This window comes from Gadus macrocephalus, chromosome 10, assembly GCF_031168955.1.
Source record: "Gadus macrocephalus chromosome 10, ASM3116895v1".
Classification (NCBI taxonomy): domain Eukaryota; kingdom Metazoa; phylum Chordata; class Actinopteri; order Gadiformes; family Gadidae; genus Gadus; species Gadus macrocephalus.
In genome coordinates, this window is record NC_082391.1 from 18480005 (window position 1) to 18486938 (window position 6934).

Consider the following 6934-nt stretch of genomic DNA (forward strand, 5'->3'; position numbering starts at 1 on the left):
ACTAGTTTTTATTATTTTACACCGTGGCAAAATTCTACGCTCGCTATTCCCGCTGTCTCATAAAGGGCCCCTCCATCCCAAAGTCCCGGGCCAAATTTTTGGGCCAGTCCATATAACGCATCAGGCTCTCCCTGATGCGTTCCCGGACATAGAGACCCTGTGTACCGTAATACAAAACCTTACCAACGTCTGCATGGCTTTCTCCGAACTATTCTCAGCGTTTGCTTTCAAAGAACTCGGTAGAACATGATGACGACTGAAAGCAATACGCCAGGGTTGTGATGTTTTTCATCAAACATCAGCATGGTCAATATAAACCTTTCCCCAATGCTTGAGGCTATTCTCCTTCCAGGAGAATAGATCAAATAAAAATAAAAATAAAGTGAGGGTTAGGAAATCACTATGAAGAGACACACACTTGCTGTTAATCCTAAACCAAATAGATTCACATGGTGGCAGATACCTTGGTTAGGCTTGACAGAACTGAAGGGGAAAAGAAAAAATAAAAGCAAAGAAATCCTTAGAAATCGGTATGTTTGCATATTCAAGCCAAAATAAAATTATAACAAAAGGGGACCTGTCACTGGGAACATACCCCAACAAGCATGAAAGAAACGGTGCACTGTAGAGAATTATTTTGAAATGAAAAATATTAAGACCAGGCGAAGGGCGAGAAAAAGGACAAAAGCTCTGAGGTCCATCCCATGAGAATATCTTTTTGGTGTGAATATACCTCATATTTTTTGGCATTATGTGGTTGTTATGCATAATGCGTGGCATAACGATGAAAGATGGGTTGCTAAGCAATAGCTTACAGATGTGATCCCATGTGTCTCAAACAGTTGCAAATGGAGAAAGTGTCACTGAGAGGATAAATTAAGAAACTGTCTCCAAACAACAAACAGCTCAGAAACTAGTTACACAATCCCCTCCATTTTCATCTCAACTTGCACACAGACAAAAGGTTTCTCAGAAATAAATGGGGCACAAATAATGGTTAAATGCAAACGAACAACAACAACACATTTACCCACCTGGGGATCAATAAAGTGTTATCTTAACAACAACACAAAACCCAACTGAAGAACCCCCTCATCCCAGTCTCCCTCTCTGTCTCTCTCCTCCTGGAGAAGTCTTCTCTCTCTCTCTCTCTGTGTGTTTGATGCATCAAGGTGGTGATGGAGTTGCATTCTGTAGGGGGCGGGCTGCCGACTCCTCTAAATGATGTAGCTGAGGGGGCTTAAGTGACAGCGATCTGAGAGACAGCTCCGTAAACAAATGTCAAGAGATTCTATCAATTTACTCACATATTAGCATGTTGGGAGTCTGCCATGCGTGTGTGTGGGTGTGTGTGGATGTGTTGGTTTGTGTGTAGCATGGGGGGGGGGGGGGGGGGGGGGGACACATGCTGCTAAAGAGGTCCAAATAAATCCATCAAGACGCTGGGATGGAAAGATGTTTATTTTTCATTGTTCTATTTGCTTTCAAAAGAAAAAATCCAAACAAAAAGTTGTTGGATTACCGTGTCGATGGGTGAATCAGACATTTCTGGGCAGGCATCAAGAGGCCCATTTAAAAATGCTGTTTCGACGCATAGCTCCAGGGATCCGAGTTATTCCCTGTTGTGGTGTGTACGTTAGTGTTAGTGTGTGTGTGTGTGTGTGTGTGTGTGTGTGTGTGTGTGTGTGTGTGTGTGTGTGTGTGTGTGTGTGTGTGTGTGTGTGTGTTTGTGTTTCAGATGGATTGGAGTCCCATGCCCTCCCGGTGAGTCAGCTCTGCCTCAAGTCTCCCGGGACCAGACCAGACATAAGTGGGTAAAGATAACAGACGGTCGGGCATTGGTTTCAGGGCCTCAGGCCATGTCAGGCCATGTTACGCTGGGGAAAGTGGTGCTGCATTAGATGCTAAGCTTGGACACTCGTCAGACGAGATAAGGTGCAAAGGCCGCACACATTCTCCACGTACACCTTTGTTCAGCACAACATTTCCATCTATTCAAAGATCTTCAGGAGTGAAAGTTGGCAAGGCTGAATATTTTTTCACCTGGTGAACTTTTTTAATGGCGGAATACATAGACCATTACTTGGGTATGTCTTAGGTTGCATAACTGATTTTTTTTTATGTCAAAGGGGAATCATTACAAATTATATGGTAAACTACCCCCCAGGCCCCACCCCACCGCCACTTAGTCTCATGAACTTCTATGCAATGGAAAAAGAAAAGCAATAAAACTGTCACACTCAGCCTTATGTATTTCTATTGGCTTAGATTGTTTAAATCAATGACAACACTGAGCTCTGGTAGATAACATCAAGCTAATTTCTGTCTGGAAGGGTTGAAATTATTAAGCTGTCAATACCACCTTGGTATGGGAAGAGAGCTCAGACAGGGAGTTAGCAATTATCTCCCTCAAATCCGACAGTTTCATCTGCCTGTGTCCCTTTTTGCGTATGATGAATGTATTTCATTACAGAATTTCGGCGCTTGGGAAGGAATAAGCAAAAGATCCACTGCGATGCGAAATCCCCCAGAGTTGCACACATACGCACACAGGCCTCGTCTCACACACACCTACACTCTCTCACACGCAGAGAAATACACACTCTAAATAGAGCCTTCCTACCAACAGACAGACAAACCACTTGGGAACAGGGCTCCTAGGCCCTGTGCATTTTCTTTACCAACCTTTTTCTCCTTTACCTTCCCTCCTCTATCTTTTCCCTGGCATACCTTGCCATCTCCTCTTGAGCTTGTCTTCCCTCACACACCTCCAGGCTAATTGCCACAAGGCAGAGAAAGAGAGAGCAGGAAAAGCGAGCGAGAGAGAGCAAGTATGTTCTCCCCGTGTTCCTGTTGGTTTCCTCAGGGAGCTTTGGTCTCCTCCAATAAGACATACGTGTTATGTAAATACTCCTGCCAGTGCCCTTGACCAAGGCACTAGCCAGTAGACCTGGAGTTTGATCCTTGTTGCTGCCCTTTGCTCCTAGTCATGCTAGTGATGGGTTGTACTGTTACTTGTAATGACATATCGATTCTCATCTTCTCCTTCATAGAGAGAGATAGACATTGGTTGCTGGTGTAATTCGTGATCACCAGTTCATTGAGTCAAGTTACGCAACGGCACGTTGTCCCGACCGCAGCCTATTTAGATGGTAATTTTCCACGGAGAACAATTCCAGGTCACGGTAATGCCTGCTAATTGTGAGGCAGTTTGGGTCAATAATCAATGACTGAGAATCGCTTTTTCTTTCGAATGAAAGTGTCATTGCGCCAAATACTATTGAATGGCTGGCACTGGCACAATATATTATTTTGAACAGACAAACCCAGAAGAACTCAAACCATTCATTTCTGTGTTTTCCCCAAGAGGGGAGTGGTGGTTCCAAGCAGAGGCTCATGGGAGTTTGAGTACACTGCGCCAAGCCACAGTCCCTCTTCTCATCTAGAACAAGCTCAGAGAAGCCCGGACCTGGGGAATGGGGCCATGCCTCGTTTGCTAGCACCAATTAGGACTTTGCAAGTCTTTTATGCAAGTTTAATGATGGGGAGATGGGGACCACAGCAAGAAAAACAAGTTGTGTTAAGATATAGACGATGGTAAAGGCTGTTAGAAGTATAAATTATACAGCAGCTATTTGTGTCGAGTCAAGTCGTGCAGGAATCCCTGGTACTCACTCCAGGGCAAAGGCAGAACCCAAAACCAACAAGACCCTCTGCAGAGAAAATAACTGTGAATTCAATCAGGATCACACATTTTCACAGCCAATATAAGAACTTTTATATTATCCGCTAATGCGATTAGTAATTGTGCTAAGCGCTGCTCTTCCAATCTGTTACTTTCTCTCAATTTCTTCTTATAATGAAAAACGAATCTAAAAGCGGGTCACGTAGTATGCACCTGAACGGGCTTCTGTCCTTTCAGTGTTTACAAAGCAGAGACGAGCGACAGCGACAAGAGCAAGCAGAAAGATCTAAAGCAGACTAGATTCCAAAAACACATCAAGAGCTTCATCACCCAAAGTTTACCCTCATATGACCATTTGTGCTTTACTGTGTCAAGAAATAATGACAACAGACACAGTTATATCCTTGCCCACCCACCCCCCCCCACCTCCAAATCAGTACCTCTGAAAAGTTTTGTCTCAACCAGACAAAGGGGGGTGGGGCTTTGTCTACCAATGTCCAGAGGTATTCATTGCCATGCTGACCTGACCCACTAACTGTAGTTATTGACGGATGGGAAGCCTTTTCTCTTAAGAACCATCAAACAACTCCTTGGAAGTAAAAACAGCAGGCCTTCTATTCAGAGACAAAGACAAAAATATATAATCAATTCAGCATCATTTCCAGGGCCAGGCAAATATTACCGCGGTAAAACACTAGCAAAAATACACAAAAGAAAGCAAAGGTTCACGTTACTGACTCTAAACGAAACACTGGAACACTTGGGTTGTGGTTCTGGGCTATGTTGTTCTCAGTGCGTAACTCTGCCTCTGGTACATCAGGAAACAGCGATAGAGATCTTCACGTGGAGACATAAAAGCCAACCGCCTCGCTGGAAAAACACTAGAAATGTACGACTCCCACTGCCATGGTTTCATCTCACGCTCTTTATAATCCTCAATCGTCAGGACCCTGCAGTCCTGAGTCTTTTCAGAATATTATTTCAGTACAACTAAACAACAACAACTAAAATAACTTGTGCTTGTTGGTGTATGCTGCGGCCATCTTTGACTCAGCCAGCTATACCTTGTCTGTTCACATCACAGTCTACCTTTTGTGTAGGCATTGATTGTAGTTGGTAATGCAGTTGAGATAACGGTTAGAGATTATAAAGATTACGCTTCAAGATCAAACTATGTTCAAACCCAAATTAAAATGACTCCATGAAATAATATTACATTTCGTTTTTTTCCGAACATAAAAAAAAGTGATAAAAAGAAAACTGTTATGATTCAAAAAATTGATAGTCAAGAAGAACTGTTTGACGGCAGCCAAGAACTGTTTGACTGTGCGAGGATGGCATGGTGCGTTTCACCTGTACCAACACCACTTCAGTCTCTGGTGAGCAACACAAGGTGGGCATGGTGGTAGTCTGGGCGGCGCCACGCTCAGAGAATCTGCATAGCTGAATATGTCCCCTTGGTCGGGTGTTGGTCGGGTGTTGTTTGTCCTGACAGACAGCTGCTGGACGCCCCCCGGGGCCGCGGGAGACATACAGTTTGACTTTGGTTTGTTTTAAAGAGGATAGAAGAGGAGCTGTAGGATGCACTAGCCAGGGTTTCACAATACTACCGGTAATATGGTTGCTAAAAGAGTCATGGTGTGCGTGTGTTTGTATTGTGTGTGTATTGTGTGACAAATCCCTTATATTTCACCCAAAATACTGTTGTTGATTGAACAAGCATTCTCTTGGTATGCCGTTTCCATGGCTCTATTTTCACAGTACATTTACCCTGTTGATGTTGCGCTTTTAGTGTGGTAAGCGGCAAAGAGGCAAGGGTGGGGGGGGGGGGGGCAGGTGGTTGATTGGTGTAAGGTTGCATGTTGCATCACCGCTGCAAAGCGACAGTTAACCTGAAGCTCTTTCCTTTGCTGACATGACATTATAACACCCAATTAACATTTGGGCCATCTCTGGATTAGAGAGAGAGAGAGAGAGAGAGAGAGAGAGAGAGAGAGAGAGAGAGAGAGAGAGAGAGAGAGAGAGAGAGAGAGAGAGAGAGAGAGAGAGAGAGAGAGAGAGAGAGAGAGAGAGAGAGAGAGAGAGAGAGAGAGAGAGAGAGAGAGAGAGAGAGAGAGAGAGAGAGAGAGAGAGATATCAAATTACATACTTTAGATTAGAAACCAATGGCACAGACTCTGTGAGCATTTCAATTACGCAGGATTTGCAGATCAACAGACCTTCTCGGACCACAGATTCTGGCTGCTCTGTCTGTCACAACTCGGAAGATCTTGAATAATTCACATGCAGTCCTTAAGTGCGATTTTATATCAGGAAATTATAATTTGTAATATATTCTCGCCCTCTCTGTACTTTTCATACATTTCTATAGTGGTTCCACTCCAGCAGAAACTCAAGCCCTGATACTGTGTCTAGGAAATGGTCATCAGTCTTTTGAATGATAAGTTTTCTGCAGAATGAAGTCCTTAGGTTAACATCTGATCCCTAATAAAGACTATTTTTAGGATTTCTTTGGTATCTCCGATACGATCCTAATTGGAGTTCCAACTCAAATAACAAACACAAAAAGGATATCAGATGAAACAATACTTTAGCGGGAGGGAAATCAACAGGAGGGAGCTAATCCCCACATTAAAGCATGCCTTATCTGAGGTACACTATCAAAGCTCTGACAAAAGATGGGTGGATTAAGGGATCGGCAGTTGGCATTTATTTGAGGAAAAGGTTTATTTATGAGGAATCTTTTGATTCGGTTCATATGGAGCCATATATTGTTTGTTGTTGGTGTCTAACGGTTAATCTACACGTAACAGCTGCCTTTTAAACGCTGGGAGCAGAACTGTGTGATAAGCGTGGGATGGCTCTTATTGCGAGTAGCCTACTTAAGAAGTCAATAGACACTGAAACAGAAAATAAAACTCACTGTGTGGAGTCTGATAATTGTCTCAAACATCTGGTTTGGTTTGGTCACCAGAGTGAAATAATGTTACATTAAAACTTTCAATAAAAAACGTACCACTGTCCTATAATTGATTTCGCATGTCTAAAGTGTATGTTCAGTTTATTTTAGACATGTAAATTCAATCTTCATATGAGCTGCTTTCTGGCTTATACAATTATGGAAAGAATATAGCAAAGTTATGTTGAAGACATTCCAAAATTACTTCCAGGAATCATACGAAAATAAAAGCTAGGCCTGGTAATATATTTGTATAAATATTACATTTATTCTCGTAGTCTTCACCAGTT